Here is an 18880-nt window from a genome sequence, read left to right as displayed (position 1 = left end):
TTGTTCAGTCACAAAAGTCAGTAACCTCCTTCTTGAATTTAATAGGAAAGGACAGTTATTAACAGGATTTTTTTTACAACCATCCTATATAATTTAACAGAGAAAAATATACCTGTGCTAAAGAATTATACAGGATGGTTCAAAAACTTATGGAAGGGGTATAATTTTGCATTATATTTTATAGATTACTAAAGTAATTCTTACACATTTCTATAAATTCCTACTGGTTTCATCTCTATTACACGTTTTAGAATTTTTCCAGAAGAGTTGCAACAGATCTCAGTCATTAGAAGGAGTTAGCAAGTTTTACTGTGCTTAGAAGAAGTAAGCTGAACTCTACTGACCAAAATAATCAAGGTTCATAACATTCTGATGTGTGTGTCACCATGAATAAAGCCAATTAACAATTATCCTGCTTCTGCAACTTTCCTAGGTCAATGCAGAGCTCATAGGATCTTCAAAGGAATCCCACAATTTAATAGCAAAGACCAACAGACCTAAAAAGTTGAGGTCAGCCTTGTACTCCATCTCACTGACTCTAGATCTCAGAGCCAAAAGGTTGTACCTACTGAGGCAGAAATATTTTGTTTATATTGCTAAGAGAAAGCATGGATTGAAGACAACAGTCTGAAAAGAAAAAAAGCTTTTCTCTCCATTCAAGAGAACATCACTGCACTTCCAGAATTATTTTTACCTTGCATGGAAAGAGCTTCCTGCCTGCCAAGTATTGGGCTATACACTCCCCCCCCCCCTTCCACTACAGAGGATGGTTTTGCAGGCATCAATATTCTGGCTTGAGCTATCTCTGTAAAAAGAAACAATCTGATATCTTTAGTTTCCCTAATATATTATTTTAAGCCTATGTGAGATCCATGTGTCTTTCCTTCTTAACCTAGAATGAAGATAGAAACTTGGAAAATTTATGATAAAGTTGTCCCAAAGACAATAGTATTACACACACACACACACACACACACACACACACACACACACACACACACACGAAAATGGGAATGAAAAGCTAGATATTTACCATAAGGTAAAGAAAGGGAAGAGAAACCATATATTTGAAAGAACCCTTTCACAATACACAAAGGACTAAGCTGATGTTTCAAGAGGGAAAAATTATTTGGATATGAATCAAGGGGAAGCAGGGGGAGTAGCATCAATAAAACAGCCCTCAGGAGTCCATCAATGAAATTGACTGACTTTCTAATAGAGAACCTTCCTCTTATTGCACTAAAAGAAAAGAGATACTGACTTCCATCATCTTTCTAATACAATATAGACCCTCACCTAAAGGAATTTTAGTTCAGAAAGCAAAATACATTGGACTTTAGAATTTAAATCAGGTGCTAAATCTCCCCCAAATCCAGTAATAGACTTTGGGGGCAGATCCTAAGCCTCACAGACTTTAGTACGTACCTATGATTTCATTAGATAAATCTAATGCTCTCATTTTCCTTTCCAGAAGTCTTGTGAGAGATTATGTCATCCAGACTGAACACCAACCATTATGGTAGGAGCTGCACTCAATGGAATTTTTAGGAGAACAATTGTTAATCAAACCAAGTTCACAAAATAGGCATGGCATAGCCTGGAACCCAACCTCAATCCCTTCTCATCTTGCTAGAACTTTGCTGAGTGGAGAGGGGGTCTGAGAAATGGTCTGAGAAGTACTCAAGGGCTTTTTCTTTTATTTTGGACTACCAGGTTCTTTAGGGTACAGTCCATGCCATTCCATAAAGTCTACATTTTTAGATAGGGATTGTTACCATCTTATATGCTGCAAAGCTAACTGACTTAAGATAATGTTGTCACAGGGACTGCTTGACAAATTGCTACTGACCACACCTGTTGACTAAAGGCACAATGTGCTGCAAGCTACACCATGCAGGAGGCTTGCAGACTAAGCATCATTTCCTTGATGATACCTGTAATAGTGGATTCCACTAATGCGTGTGACTCTTTCTAGCAGTGTCTGAGCCAAATAAGGTTGTGAGTGGTTACGGATATTTGTACTGCAGAGTAATCCAAAGCTTTTTTACAGTACTATCAATTCTCTTCTCTGTAGGGGTCTCAGGGAAACCAGAATTGTCTTCTAAAGGCAGGGAACACTTACTTTCATGGAAAGCAACTTATAGGTCTACTTTCAAAGAAGGTTCATGCAGATTTCGCTTTTATCTGGGGAGTCCTCAGCTTAGAGACATTGTCAGAAAAAACACTTTTAGTATCGCAAGTTTATCAGGGTTTACCCAGCAAGGTGAACTGGGACTATGCTTGTCTGAGTATTTTCCTAGTTGACTTTCAGGCCTTCTGAGTGCTTCTTGGTGTGTTCTAGGAGATTTTAAATCATCTAAAGATCCAACTTTTTCAAGTTCTTTCTATCTGGATTCTGAGAAATCAAGGAAGAATCTGAAAAAATCCCCACTTTTTCCACAAATAATGGTATTATGGAAACAGTTCTCTTTACCATCCTTACCTCAGCTAATTAGAAGATTAACATTATCCTCTGATAATCTAAATCAGTGGTTTTCAAACTGCAGGTGGCGACCCAGTACGGGGTCACGGAATGTAAGGCACTGGGTAGTGGTGGCTCTGGTCAGCACCGCCGATGGGACTTTTAACAGCCCAGTCAGCAGTGCTGCCCAGCTAAGGCAGGCTAGTTCCTACCCATTCTGACACCGCGCTGCGCCCCAGAAGCGGCCAGCAGCAAGTGCGGCTCGTAGGTGGGGGCGTCACAGGGCTCCACAGGCTGCCCCCGCCCCAAGCACCGGCTTCGTATTCCTATTGGCCAGGAACTGGTCAATGGGAGCTGGGGCGGGGGAGGCAGTGCCTGCGAGCGAGAACAGCGCAGAGCCACTTTCATGCCCCCGCCTGGGGGGCCAGACCTGCTGCTGGCCACTTCTGGGGCGCAGCGCAGTCCACAGTGCCAAGACAAGTAGGAAGCCTGCCTTAGCACCCCCGCTGCGCTGCTGACTGGCAGCACCCCGAGGTAAGCTCAGGCCCCAACCCCATGCCCCAGCCCTGAGCCCCGCACCCCAAACCTCTCATCTCCAGCTCCACTGGGTCATGGGCATCAACAATTTTCTTCAACTGGGTTGTCAGAATTTTTTTTTGAAAACCACTGATCTAGATGGTCCTGGCTTTTCCAAAAAGCTTACAAGTGAGTATTTGGGGTGATGGGAAGTGGGCTGGAGAAGCAATGCCTTGGCATGACAAAGTGACTCATGTCAGGAAGCCTCTTAGTTTAATCTACTTGGGGAAGGACCTCATCTTTTCACTTGTTTGGAAGGTGCCTAACACCCTTTGGGCCATATAGCAATAAACTAAAATTTATAATTACAAAGCCAGAGTGACGAGGGACCCTGAAGAGGTACCCGCTAATAGATCTAGGCTCATCTCATAGGTTGATAAATAGGTTGTAGCTATGTAATGGAGCCACACACTGAAGAACAGGCAGATAATCTTTCTTTATGAAGCATTCAGTAGTCTCTCCCCCTTAAACCATGCTTGTCAGACATATTTGCATGTTTCCCAAGTTATGTTTTTAACTTTTCTGCAGATTTCTCCCGTATCTGTGTTAATTTGGAATCTATGTTAACTAACCAACAGTTTAAGAAAACCACCACCAAGATTTTCATATAAAAAGGGTCTAAAATGCCCTTGGATTTCATTCTTAATCTGAAGAGTAAGAGCTTGAGAGTCCAAGAGGAGAAAAATTTACAGATGGGTAACATGCATTGAACGGAATTGCTGGTTTTATTTTCATATCTGAGAAGACAAAGAAAAAGCTTTTTTTAAGGAAATCTGAAAAATACTGAGTATGCAATGTTGTTGTAGCCATGTTGGTCCCAGGATATTGGAGAGACAAGGAGGGTGAAATACGCTTGAAAACCTGTATTCTCGCACAAACAGAAGATTACCTCACCCACCTTGTGTCTCTAAACATTGAGTCTGACAGATAAGTTTAGGAGATGTAAAAATAGTGCCATTATTCAGCAAATCATTACACCACATATACCCTTCTTTACCATTTGCTCTAAGAGAAAAGAAAAAAAAACAAAAACAAAACAAAACCCTTCTTTAGAGTTTCTAGACTTTCACTCCTTCAGCGAACTGAAAGCGAACACAAATAGTCAGAACATTCGACCTATTACAGGGTAAAGGAAACTTGTGGTGCATTTCTTATGCTGAGAATGGTGAGTAGCAATTTAAGCCAGGGAAAAAGATCAGTCAAAATCAGCTTGTAGCTGAAGTATTTCTTTGAACAGAAATGCCTGAGATTATCCTAGCTGACCAAAGAGAAGACTCTTTCTGATACCTACAAGAATGTACATTGGGGTTTGAATACAGTGTGTAACAGGTAGTTTACATCACTCACATTTAATTCACATGTAATGATATAGTGAACCGAGGAGAGAATCTTAAAGAATATACTTATTTAAGAAAAACCACACCTAGAAAAATAACTCTGAACAATTAAGATTTTATAAAATAATCTAACATGCATGCCTAACTTGACCCCCACTAAGAATAACACCCACACATATCCCTTAACTATAATGTGCGACAAACCTAAAGAGTGAGTAGATAATACTATGCTTCACCATCAAATTACTACTGTACTAATGTTGCCACCCTCTACTGTATTTCTACAACTAATCTTTACCTGCATTACTTTATACAACATGCGAATGTTAGGCATGCATTTCTGCTAAAATGAAATTCTGGTTTTGACATTATCTATGTGTAAAAAATATATTTCTTTACTGTATCATTGCTTTCCCAACTGCTCTCATTTACTGACTAAAATATACTATAGAACAGAAAAATGTTTTAGTTTAATTAAATTTCAGTTAAAAGTCAGTCTCTTGCTTGATGCAGAACTCAAAATATTACCTGTCAATTAATATCACCAACAATATTTCAGATTGCTATGCCATGGTACAGTTATGTTCTTATCCCTGTGTCTTGTACTGCTCATGACCAAGTAAATGGTTTTTTTTTTTTTTTTTTTTTTTTATGAACATGCTGCTGCCCCAAGCTTTCATACATGCTGAAATATTCTACTGAGATCTAAAATCTGCCAATACACTTCTACACCAGCTATTCAAGAACGACCACTGACAATGACTAAATTACTTTATAAACATGAAAACAAAACAACCAAATGGTTAACCAATCAAGAAGATACATTCTATATGACATAGGTCAGCATATTTTACATGGTATATTTTCCTATATTAAGCAAATCTCTAATTTACTAAAGATATATATTCCAGTCAGATCTATCCGGATACAGAGACTTGCTTGCAGAAATGAAAAAGTGGCTGGCCACGTCCTTCACTCACTTGTCCCAGAGGGCAGTCAGCCAAGCATACACCAGCAAAATTGTCTATAGTGTCCTCTTTATACTATAATAAATAAGGCTGTTTAGGAGATAAATAGAGCAGTAGTTAAAAAAAAAAAGCATACCTTTTCCCTACCTTTTTACTGATATTTATAAACCAAAAGCGATATTTAGGGAGTCTCTCGAGGCAGTACGCTGAAAAGCCTCATGTGGCATTCTGAGCTAACCGCCACATTCATCTATCTAGGCTTTCAGTGTTCAAAAAAACCCCACCACTGACATGCACAGAATGAATCCTGCTCAAGTTGGAAGCATGTGATAACTAGGGCTCCGGTTTAACAGGAGATCCCAGCACTCAATTTATCCTATATTTTAAACAAACACCATCTTACCGTTTTGCTGTTGTCAGGATCAGGTCAGATTCACATGCAACTCTTAAACATATCTCTAGCAATGTTAGTGTTTGCAGTCAGTCTCAGCTCATTCAGCAACTGAATTCACATCTTTCTGCATTAACAAGCTGAAATGGTACGGCTGTACTACAGCTAAGAAAGGGGGAAATCTAAAGCAGAAAACAAAGCAATCCCTAAAGGCAGGATAATCCCAGTAGAGCGTAATATAAAAAGTTACAGGTGAACACAGGGAGCAGAATAATTCTCTGTCTAAATTTCATCAGCAATAACGTTCATTCTGAAAAGGTATTTTAAAAAATAGGATGGACTTGCCTGTGGAGTTCCCAGGAAGGCAGACTATCCAGGCTCTGCAGCAGCATTGCAGCCAAAGTAACCATGCATATGCTGTCTAGGCAATTTACAGCAGTGTCTTTTTGAAAAGATATTGATTTACAATGTAGTGCTGTTTCAACGGAACATAGAACTGGAGCCAAAATAGCTAATGATGATTTTATAGGAACACAGAAAAAACATTTAATCAAAAGAATGCAACTAGTCATGCCCAATTCAATTATTTCTCCAGTACTGAAGGAAACCAGTAAGTCTCCTAGTGACAAATGATATTAAAACAATAATGTAAGGGCATCTGGAAATGAATGTTAGGGATACTACGGCTCAATTTAATGTATTTATACATAGCTGATGTGCCTTGCCTATGCCAACCTCCTTTCCCATGTACCATGGAAAAATTAAATATCAAATTAAGCATCTCCAAAGTATGTAACTACCTAAATATGAACAAGTAATTACAGCTTCATGATTATCAACCTTAGTCTATAATAAAGAATATATAAAAATACTTTCATCACAGAATAACTAAGCAGCGGAGCATCTATGCTGAACTCACTGCTGAACCTTACTGAGCCTGGGCGTGGTACACGGGAAAGGAGGTCCGCATGGGCAAGGCACATCGACTATGGGATCTCAAAAAGGACGCCAATTTCTCTGAATCCACTGCTCTCATAGCAACCCCTACTGGCCAATGGGTCTGTGCTTGGTACTGACTACAAGGAAATCTCCCCTGCCAGAGATAAGAAACTGCATCCTGGATTGACTGACAGAGGAAAGGGCTTAGCAATAGGTGAAAGCCAAAACAGAGGAAGAGGCTAAAATGCAGGTCACCCTAGATAGCTTAGTGCAGGTACAAAGGGACATATCTGCTTCACTCCGAGTACGGGCAAAGCTTAACACAGAACAGAATATGCAGGACAACTAATAGTCTGAAAGCAGCCCCAATTTACAGTCCATGCAGTCCCACTGAATTCAGCAAAGCCTTAGCACACAGTCTCAAGTCTATTCCCAATCTGAAGAAAAGGCATAAGAACATGTCTGAACTCCATACATATGCCCACATCCCACTGAAGTCAATGAGACTTAACATATGCTTAAATGCTTATTAAATAAAGGCCTAGATGTATTAATGAGCTAAATAAATCTTGTCTGGCACAAGCAGCTGCAACGACAGGCAGAAAGCTTGAATGATGTCATGCCATTTCCATAAGATGCTCAAAGCATGAAGCAAGATCTTCAAAAGTTTTTCTTTCCATCATCTACTTCCTAATCCCAGTTAGGAATTCCATGTTACAGATCACCTTTGAGTTTTTTAGGTTAGTCTTCTTCGCAGCAGATCATCTTTCAGGACCATTTTATGTGAAGAAAGAAAAGCTTCAGCTCCTGGCAGAAGACACAGAAAATGTTTCTCCTAAACAACCAGACTAGACACGAAGGAAATGAGAGCCCAGCAACTAGAGTAGTTGTGTTATGAGAGAAGTAGGTAAAAAAAATGCTAGGTCAGTATAGTGGCTGGAAATCATACATCTATGGAGGAAAAAATTCACTATATTTATCTGTGTCCTGCAAGTCTATTTAAGATTAAAGGTTTTGATCCAATAGACTATGAATAATTTGCTTCACAGGATACCTGACTGAGGAAATGGGCAGAGATAAGAAGATGGGAGAACACTGACAGTGGACACCTACCACACCATCAGTGCACACCTCAGGTATATCTGGTAAAAGACTTGGCAAAAACACAAATGAAAACCTCTAATGAAGATCTGAAACCCCAAAAGCATAGTCAAGCAGAAGAAGATCAGGACATCTCAGAATAAAACCTCTACATTCTGAGAATCCATATCTAGAAAAACAGACAGTTAAAGAGAGCCAGCAATGGTCAAACAGGCATCTCTACACCTTGCACATTGAGCATGGAAACAAAACTCCTGCTGAAAAGCTGGTCAACCCAACTGTCTGAAAAACAGCTTCAAAAACCCCCTATGTGATATCACCCATTTACTGTTCCAGTGACCAGAAAAGAGATGGATGCCACACAAACAAAGGGGAGGCAGGGAGAAAGACACGAAGAGCAATGAGAGGGAGATTGCAAAAATTCTGCCTGGTGAAGGGAAAGAGGAAGTAAAGAGGGTGGGACGAAAGGAGAGAACGGTAGTAGGGAAAAAAAGAGCACACTATTGGGACAAGCATAGAAGAAATGAAGCAGAGGGAGTGCAAAAAGAACTCAAGAATTAGAGAGACATAAAAAGAAAGATGAGAGATCAAAAATGAAATCTGAGTGAAATGGAACAAGCAAGAGAGGACTGAATTTTGAGAACCACTGATTTTTATAGTTTTTATTTATATTTCTACGTGTATCGTATTTCTCTGGCACAAACAGAAAGGAAAAGGAGGGGAAGGGAATTGAAAAACAAATTTTGTTGAAATGGTGCCATTATATTGTCTGCCAGTGGCAGACCCAGCACTTATTTCAGGCAACTTTATGATTTCTCGGTGTAAACAACAGTTATAAATAAATAAATAAATAATAAATTAAACAGTAATAAGTCACCAGGACCAGCTAGTTTTCACCCAAGAGTTCTGAAGGAACTCAACTATGAAATTGCAGAACTACTAACTGTGATATTCATCTTATCATTCAAATCATCTTCTGTACCAAACGACGGGGGATAGCTTATGTTATACCAATTTTTTTTAAAGGCTCCAGAGGCAATACTGGCAATTACAGGCTGGTAAACCTAACTTCAGTACCAGGAAAATTGGTTGAAACAGAATAATCAGCCACATAGATGAACGCAATTTGTTGGGGGAAGAGTCAACAGATTTTAAAGGAAAATCATGCTTCACCAATCTTAGAATTATTTGAGGGGGACAACAAATACATGGACAAGGGTGATCCAGTGGACAATAGTGTATTTGGAGTTTCAGAAAGCTTTTGACAAGTTCTCTCACCAAAGTAAAGCAGTCATGGGATAAGAGGGCAGGTCCTTTAATGAATCAGTAACTGGTTAAAAAGACAGGAAGCAAAGGGTAGAAATGAATGGTCCGTTTTCAGAATGGAGAGATGTAAATAGCAGTATCCCCCGGGGATCTGTATTGGGACCAGTGCTGTTCAACATATTCATAAATGATCTGGAAAAAGGGGTAAACAGTGAGATGGCAAAATTTGCAGACCATATAAATTTAGTCAAGATAGTTAAATCCAAAGCAGACTGCAAAAAATTACAAATGGATTTCACCAAACTGGGTGACTGGGCAACAAAATGCCGCATGAGATTCAATGTAGATAAATGCAAAGTAAAGCATATTGGAAAACATAATCCTACCTAAACATACAAAATAATGGGCTCTATATTAGTGATCACTCAAGACAGATCTTGGAGTCACTGTGGATAGTTCTCTGAAAACTTCTGTTCAATGTACAGCGGCAGTCAAAAAAAGTTAACGGAATGTTAGGAACCATTAGGAAAGGGATCAATAAGAAGACAGAAAATATCATAATGCCCCTATATGAATCCATGGTACGCCCACACCTTGAATACTGCATGCAGTGCTGGTTACCCCATCTCAAAAATGACATTAGAATTGGAAAAGAGAGAAGGGCAACAAAAATAATTACAGGGATGGAACTGCTTCCATATGAGGTCTTTTCAGATTGGAAAAGAGACTAAGGGGGGATATCATAGAGGTCTAAAAAATTGTGAACAGTGTAGAGAAAGTGAATAAGGAAGTAATATTTACACAAGAACTAGGGGTCACCCAATGAAATTAATAGCCAGTAGATTTAAAACAAACATAAGGAAATACTTCTTCGCACAATGCACAGTCAACCTGTGGAACTCATTGCCAGGGGAAGTTGTGAAGGCCAAAAATATAACTGGGTTCAAAAAAGAACTAGATAAATTCATGGAGGCTAGTAGCCAAGATGGTCAGGGAGGCAACCCCATGCTCTGGTGTCCCTAGCCTCTGATAGCCAGAAGCTGGGAGTGGATACCTAGGGATGGGGCTCATTCAATAATTGCCCTGGTCTGTACATTCCCTCTGAAGCACCTGGCACTGGTCACTGTCAGAAGACAGGAGATTGGGCTACATGGATCACTGGTCTGACAGTATGGCCATTCTTATGTTGTATTTACACTAACAAAGGGAGCTGTGCTGACAAGAGGGCTAACTCCCATGGTCCATTCCTCAGTTGTGATTGAACATAGTTTGGCTACTAGCACAGAACATATTTTGGTGCTCTCTGTGGTAACAGGCAAGCTGTTTTAGCCCATAGATGAAAGGTGGGACTGGAAAGCCAAATAAAGGTGGGACTGACAGCCAAATGAAGCTTGCAGTCACAACTGAAATTTATCAGCCTACATAACTGGTGTTCCTGGCAGTTTACGAGCCCTGTGTGCAATTGTTTTAAGAATCTTTTTCTGATTTAATGCTACTTTATTATCAGTTTTCAATATGTATAAATACATTATTTAGGTTTCCAAAAACTGTTTGGAAATAGATTAAAAATATCGTGCAACAGCCTTTATGCTCTCATCATGGGATAAAAGGGAAGGTCCTTTCATGGATTGAGAACTGGTTAAAAGACAGGGAACAAAGGGTAGGAATTAATGGTAAATTCTCAGAATGGAGAGGAGTAACTAGTGGTGTTCCCCAAGGGTCAGTCCTAGGACCAATCCTATTCAATTTATTCATAAATGATCTGGAGAAAGGGGTAAACAGTGAGGTGGCAAAATTTGCAGATGATACTAAACTACTCAAGATAGTTAAGACCAAAGCAGACTGTAAAGAACTTCAAAAAGATCTCACAAAACTAAGTGATTGTGCTACAAAATGGCAAATGAAATTTAATGTGGATAAATGTAAATGAATGAACATTGGAAGAAATAACCCCAACTATATATATAATATGATGGGGGTTAATTTAGCTACAACAACTCAGGAAAAAGATCTTGGAGTTATCGGGGATAGTTCTCTGAAGACATCCACACAGTGTGCAGAGGCAGTCAAAATAGCAAACAGGATGTTAGGAATCATTAAAAGGGGGATAGATAAGAAGACAGAGAATATATTATTGCCTTTATATAAATCCATGGTATGCCCACATCTTGAATACTGCATACGGATGTGGTCTCCTCATCTCAAAAAAGATATATTGGCATTAGAAAAAGTTCAGAGAAGGGCAACTAAAATGATTAGGGGTTTGGAACGGGTCCCATATGAGGAGAGAATAAAGAGGCTAGGACTTTTCAGCTTGGAAAAGAGGAGACCAAGGGGGGATATGATAGAGATATATAAAATCATGAGTCATGTGGAGAAAGTAGATAAGGAAAAGTTATTTACTTATTCCCATAATAAAAGAACTAGGGGCCACCAAATGAAATTAATGGGCAGCACGTTTAAAACAAATAAAAGGAAGTTCTTCTTCACGCAGCGCACAGTCAACTTGTGGAACTCCTTGCCTGAGGAGGTTGTGAAGGCTAGGACTATAACAGCATTTAAAAGAGAACTGGATAAATTCATGGAGGTTAAGTCCATTAATAGCTATTAGCCAGGATGGGTAAGGAATGGTGTCCCTAGCCCCTATTTGTCAGAGGGTGGAGATGGATGGCAGGAGAGAAATCACTTGATCATTACCTGTTAGCTTCACTCCCTCTGGGGCACCTGGCATTGGCCACTGTCGGTAGACAGGATACTGAGCTAGATACTTTGGCCGTTCTTATGTTCTTGTGTTCTAATGCTACCTGTAAATTGAGACTTACTTTCAAGTGTACTTCAGAGTTAGTTGATAGTGGAGATAACACCTTCTGAGCTTTCTGGGCTAAACAAAAGTAGTTATTTACAAAATGTTGTAATAAGTGGATGCCTACATAATGCGACAGCTCTAATGGTCAATCAGCTAACTATAAAATCCATGATTTATTATTACAGTTAAAAGAATGGCAGTAAGGTGCTTTTGTGAGTTCATATTATATACAGCTCTGATTCAGTTTATAATACATTTGCTGTATCATATGGGCTGGGTTGCTCTTTACTCTTCCCACCCTATCTTCCATGATTTGGAAGCTTGCTGAGTACCATTTCTTTTTCCTTCAATATAATAAAAAGAAATCTGGATCAGTTATGGTCCCTCTGCATCCATATGGGTAAGAGCCTGTTTTCTACTGGCTTCTAACGATACATTGTCAGGACAGCTGTATTGAATCAGTCTCCAATTTCTTGTTTTACTTTGACTACTGCAGATGGAATTTTACAAGCAAAATAAAGAATAATATACTCAATAATTTAAAAAGTTTACTGACATGTGAAACTACCAGATGTCCAGCCAAGCACCTAATACGCCAAATAGCCAGAACAGCAACTGGACTGACCTCATCTCGGGACCACTGAAAAATTTTATTTCCTTGGTTCTGTTTCCAGTTGTAACATACATAAATTAAGACACTGACCTATAAGAATAAAAAGAGGACAAAGATATGCAGATGCATGCATAGAAAGGCAGTGAAGTTATCAAATGGAGAGATAAACAGAATATTGTTCATTTGATTGTGTGGAAAGTTATTCTGAATACACCATGCTCTAAAACTTACTTCACTTACACAAATATTTGAACACAACCATACCACCTGAATTCTCTCTCAGTGTGACACTTTACTTAAAAGTGAAGTGCAACTCACTGTAGTATTCACTTCAAGTAACTATGAAACTACTAAATACACTTATTAAAAAATGTATTACACAGTTTATGAAGCAATTCTGCATGGCTCAATGCATTTTGTTTTGTAAGAAGACAATAAAATGTTTTTGAAATTATATTCCTAGGTACTATAGTACCCTAGGTACTGTTTTTATAGCTCTCCATAAAGTACTTTAAGGTTTGACTTTAGTCCTTAGGGTACGTCTTCACTACCCGCCATATCGGCAGGTAGCAATCGATTTCTCGGAGTTCGATATATCGCGTCTCATCTAGATGCGATATATCGAACTCCGAACGCGCTCCCGTCAACTCCGGAACTCCACCACCGTGAACGGCGGTGGCAGAGTCGACGGGGGAGCCGCGGACGTCGATCCCACGCCGTGAGGACGGGTAAGTAATTCGAACTAAGGTACTTCGACTTGCGTACCTTAGATCGAACCCCCCCCCCTCCCCCAGTGTAGACCAGGCCTTAGAAATGTTCAGATCTATATAATGTAACGATTAATCTTATTCAGTTATCTTTAAAAAAATATGCAGGTTAAGCAAGATCATGCTGTGACAAAAACCGGGATGCTCTTTGGTGATTGTTAATACACCTGTATGATACTACCATGGTGTATCTGCCTCATTAATGGGATTGGATAATTCACCATAGGGTCGTCTGAGTCGCAGAGTTAGCCCACCCACCTGGGAAAGGAGAAAGGAGGCCCGTTTTAATAGTCACCTAACAGCTTTCCCTTCAGGGTCATAGACAGAATGCCGGAGTGAGGAACCTTAATGTTCCTAGCCTATTCTCCTTGGGGAGAGCCAAAACCAGTTTCAACAGGTAAGGGTCAGAGTGACAGAACTGGAATGAGGACAGTTATTAACTAAAGTTCAGTGCAAACCACTGCAGTCTAAAATCCTTGGGTAAAAGATATTTAAGCATCATGTCTTGGTCAAAAAAACTATTTTCTGAAATGCTGCAAAGATATCTAACAACAGTAAAATTAAATGTATGTTCCCTTCATGGAAAGACAGCAGCAAGAGGTATAAGATCATGCAGCCAATTAATTTTAATCAAAAGCACTCAATCTTCTCAAATCTACAGCGTCTAAAAGTATGTAATTTACTGATTATTTTCATACTTGCCATATAGGTAGCATTTTGTGTAATCAACAAAAAAAATACAAAGATTTGCTATTTTCTTACTGACAATAATTGTTATGAAAGAATGTTAGAAATACAGATTACAAATCCCAGCTTCTTTAGGATGAGCAATATCTCAATATCGACCAATATACTTACTAATGACAAGAGGTCACCTCACTGAACATTTTTTATTTTCAAATTACATCAAGTCTTACAACCGATCTCACACTGGGACTAATTCCAGTTATATCCCAGTTCAAAGATATCCCTACCATTTGAGTGGCTGAAAGAAGAAAGTCCAGCTATGAATTAACTGAAACTTGGCACAGTAAGAAGGGTTCATGTTCAGCACCTTAGCAAGTTTAAATACGCTGTACATTGAAATTCTAGTCTCTTTTAATGACATTTTCTGGATTTCACTTCCTCTTGTTTCTCATTTTGAAGGTATCCACATGAAAGCTCTGATTTTCACACCAGCTGCTTTCTTTTCATATTTCAATGGAATTGAGAGAGACTCTCAGAACTGTGATTTTAAAACTAAAAAAGATTCTATGCACCAATGTAAGCTACTGTGGTTACAAAATTAAAGTCACATTATCTTCACACATCTGTGAGGTAGATGTCAGAAGCTAGGAATAGGCTATACGTTATCGAGCTAACAGCATCCACATTGCAAAACCATTTGATCTGCCTCTATTCTAACTTCAAACAAGTGTTCATCTTTTGAATCACTTCTTCCATATTGGCCATCATAAATCTCCAGAAGAGGATTAATATGTGTAATCAAAAACATTTTCACAGACCAAATCAATTATCTTTATTTCACTCTCCAAGATCAGCTTTGGAAGAAATTTACTGAGTTATGGTTAGCATAACTAACTATTTTGAGCCCTTCAATTTGTAGCTAAATAGTAAATGTTCAGGTTAAACAGTTTTAGCACAAGTGTTTAGTGAACTGTATGGATATTTTATCTGATACTCCATGGACAGCTGTGAGTTTATAAAGCAATTAAGAGATCATACTCATTCCATACTCTTTGTAGCTTTTAAAAAAAATGGTGAGTTTGTGATGTAGAAGCTGGAAAATGTGTCACTAAACTCATCCCAAACAGGAGCCACCAAACATCTATTAGATGGGAACAACCATTATTCTTGCTGGGCACAATTCAAACTCAAGACCTCCAGGTGACAGGCCCTACTGCTCATTAGCAGTAGAAAGCAGCATCCAGCCTTCCCTAAATGCTAATGTTACACCTTTGAGAATGAGGCTTGCTTTCTGGAAAGATAAGTTTTACATTAAGTACTGGCCTTTTTGGAGGTTATCCAGACAGAGCTTGTCCCTGTTTGAAAACACTGGCAAAATCACCCACACACTGCTCTTGGTCCTCTTCATACACACATTACAAAGGAGTGGCTAACTCTGTTCTTAAATGGGGCAGCTTCCATTAGCCAAAATAAAAACACTAAATATACAATAAAAACAATCTTCACAATATCCACATTTATTTCTAAATACAATGTTGTGCAATATAAAATTGCTTCAACAATTATAATTATTCTAAACTCCACACTCTTATTCCCCACCCACTCATTGGTCAAACAGCAGGTTTGAACCCACAATCTTCAGATCCATAGCTCTGACCTTTTCAAATTCAGCTACAGGAGTAGTTGGTGGGGAAAAAAATGGTTACCTACCATTTTGTAACACATCTCGAAGAACAACAGTTACAAAAAGGTAGGTAAACATTTTTTCTTCTTCAAGTGATTGTTCACATCCATTACACATTAGGTGACTCACAGACTTACCGTAAGAGGAGGGTAGGAGTCATGGAACAACTGATTGAAGCACAGCCCTGCCGACCTCCGCATCCTCTCTGGCCTGTTGATGGACTGCGTAGTGGGCTGTGAATGTAAGCACTGACGACCAGGTGGCTGCTTTACAGATCTCCTGGAGTGGAACCTGCACCAGGAAAGCTGCTGAGGATGCTTGAGCCCTAGTCGAGTGAGCCATGATCGCCGGGGCTGGCACCTTGGTGAGCTCATAGCACATGCAGATGCAATCCACAATCCATAACAATATCCACTGCGGCGAGACAGGGAGTCCTTTCATTCTCTCCACAATGGCGAGGAACAACTGTGTCGACTTACGGAAAGGTCTAGTTCACTCCAGATAGAAAGCCAGAGCCCTACGGACATCCAGTGTATGCAGGCTACGGTGACTCGGGTCCATGTGTGGTTTAGGAAAGAACACTGGCAAATAAATGTCCTATCCCATATGAAATTGCGAGACTACTTTAGGGAGGAATTTAGGGTGTGGCCTAAGTTGCACTTTGTCCTTATAAAACACTGTATAAGGGGGCTCCGAGGTGAGGGCCCTCAGCTTGGACACCCCCCTTGCGGACGTAATGGCCACTAAAAACACCACCTTCCAGGAGAGGTGAGTGAACGAACAAGAGGCTAGAGGCTCGAAAGGGGGTCCCATGAGCTTGGTCAGGACCAGGTTAAGGTTCCAGGGAGGGACTGGAGGGCGTGAGTAGGGAAGCACCCTCTCCAGCTCTTTGAGAAACCGGGCTACCATGGGGTTGGAAAACACAGAATGCCCCAACTCCTCCAGGTGAAATGCCAAAATGGCAGCCAGATGTACTCTAATTGAGGAGGGGATAAGACCTTGATGCTTAAGGTGCAGCAGGTATTCCAGGATGACTGGAACGGAGGCCTGGAGCAGCTGTGTATGCTTTGGTTCACACCAGCAGGAGAACCTCTTCCACTTAGCGAGGTATGCCGCCTTAGTGGAAGGTTTTCTACTGCCGAGAATTTGTGGAACCTGAAGAGAGCACTGGCTCTCCATTGCGTTTAACCACAGAGTTTCCACGCCATGAGATTCAGAGACTGCAGGTTTGGGTGGAGTAGGCGCCTGCGGTCCTGCGTGATGAGATCTTGGTGCAGGGGCAGGGCAATCGGGTCGGCTACTGACAGCTCCAGCAAAGTCGTAAACCAGTGTTGGCGGGGCCAAGCTGGGGCAATGAGAATCATTACCGCCTTGTCTCTGCAAACTTTGAGGAGAACTCTGTGGAAAGGCATACTTCAGGCTCCCACTCCAAGGGATCGCAAAGCCATCTGCAACCGAGCCCAGACTGTGGTTTTGGAAAGAGCAAAACTGTGGGCATTGACTGTTGCCCCTGGTCACAAAGAGGTCCATTTGGGGAAATCCCCACTTCTGGAAGATCGATTGAAGCCATGCGGTCTCATCGACCATTCGTGCATGCAGTACGACCTGCTGAGGTGGTCCACCAGCTCGTTCCGCTCCCCCAGGAGGTATGATGCTACGAGGTGTACTGAGCCGGCTATACAAAAGTCCCATAGGAGAAGGGCCTCTCGGCAGAGGGGAGAGGATCAGGCGCCGCCCTGCTTGTTCATGTAGAACATGGCGGTAGTGTTGTCAGAACTGTCACACTGTGACCTTCTAAAGCAGCGTGAAAGGTCTGGCAGGCTAGGCGAACCGCCCTGAGCTCCTTTACATCGATGTGGAGCAACATTTCATCCTTGGACCACAAGCGTTGTGTCCGAAGGTCCCCCAAGTGCGCTCCCCAGCCAAGGTCGACACGTCTGTTACCACAGTCAGCGTGGGTTATGGTGCGGCGAAGGGGATCCCTTTGCAAACTACCTGCTGGTTGAGCCACCAGCGCAGGGAGTCCAACACCTGGGCAGGGATTGTCACTGCCAGATCTAAGGGGTCTCTGCCCAGGCGATTCGACCGGGCTAGCCACAATTGCAAAGTCCTGAGCCATAGTCAAGCTACGTAGGTGCACGCCGCCATGTGTCCTAAGAGCTGCAGGCAGCATCTGGCCATGGTTGTGGGGAACCTCAGCACTGAGTCTATGGCACGCTGGGTGGCCAGAAATCTGGATTCTGGGAGGCTCACTCGTGCCTGTACTGAATCCAGGACTGCCCCAATGAACTCCAGCCTTTGCGTAGGTATCAAGGAGGACTTGGGCATGTTGACTAGAAGGCCTAGCCTGTGGAACATGGCCAGTGCCACTGCCACATAGGAACAGACTTCCTCTTTGGACTGACCCGCGAGAAGCCAGTCGTCTAGGTACGGGTATACTCCAATTCTCTTTTTTCGTAGAAAGGCTGCCACTACCGACATGCATTTCATGAACATGTGGGGGGCTGCCACCAGGCCAAAGGGTAGGACCGTAAACTGGTAATGGTGCTGGTTTATGGTGAACCGCAGGAACTACCGGTGAGCGGGATAAATAGCAATGTGAAAGTACATATCTCATGTCGAGGGCAGGGTACCAATCCCCCGGATCCAGGGACGGAATAATAGTGCCTAAGGAGGCCATGCAAAAGCAGACCTTGACTAAGAATTTGTTGAGTCCACGCAGGTCTAAAATGGGTTGAAGACCACCCCCCCCCCTTTGCTTTGGGAATAAGAAAATAACGGGAGTAAAACCCTTTCTCCCTTAGATCCCGAGGGAATTCTTCCACGGCCCCCGCCTTGAGGAGCCTCTGTACCTCCTGCGTAAATGGGTGAGAGGGGTCCCTGAAGGGGGGTGGGAGGGAGGGCAGAAGGGGAACTGAAGCGTGTATCCCACTTGTACCATGTGTAAAACCCAACGGTCCGATGTTATACGGTACCACACAAGGCAGAAGCGGGACAACTGGTTCAGGAAACATAGGGAAAGATCCAATAACTGGCTTGGTATGCTGTCCTCAAGCACACCTTCAAAACCTCTTGCTTGTTGCTGGGTTGCGGCTTTCCCTGGCCCTGGCCTTGGCTAGGCGTGTTGTTCCGCCTCCACCTGTTGTCTCTGCCTCTCCTATGATACGGCTCCTGTGTAGGGTGGGGCTGGTATTGTCTTTGCTGAGGCAGCTGGGGCTTGAAAGTCTTCCTCTGCATCACCGGGGTATGCATTCCCAACGACTTGAGAGTTGCCCAGGAGTCTT

At 41.5% G+C, this 18880-nt stretch overlaps 1 protein-coding gene across 5 annotated transcripts in view; it reads right to left on the bottom strand.

The window, feature by feature from the left end:
- The window catches only part of CDK14 (cyclin dependent kinase 14), a 543695-nt gene that overhangs the window by 404937 nt on the left and 119878 nt on the right, over positions 1 to 18880 (bottom strand). The window contains exon 1 of one of the 5 annotated variants that reach the window (XM_039522183.1): positions 5746 to 5790. The exons of 3 other annotated variants lie outside the window; for them this stretch is intronic. The gene's annotated coding sequence lies outside the window, so the exon portion shown is untranslated. Of the gene's footprint in view, positions 1 to 5489; positions 5511 to 5745; positions 5791 to 18880 lie in introns of those variants that run through there. One more of the 5 variants, XM_039522185.1, reaches the window with a different exon arrangement.

Source organism: Mauremys reevesii, linkage group 2, assembly GCF_016161935.1.
Source record: "Mauremys reevesii isolate NIE-2019 linkage group 2, ASM1616193v1, whole genome shotgun sequence".
NCBI classification, from domain to species: Eukaryota; Metazoa; Chordata; order Testudines; family Geoemydidae; genus Mauremys; species Mauremys reevesii.
The sequence above is the reverse complement of the archived record's forward strand: the minus strand, read 5'-3'. Positions and strand labels throughout refer to the sequence as shown.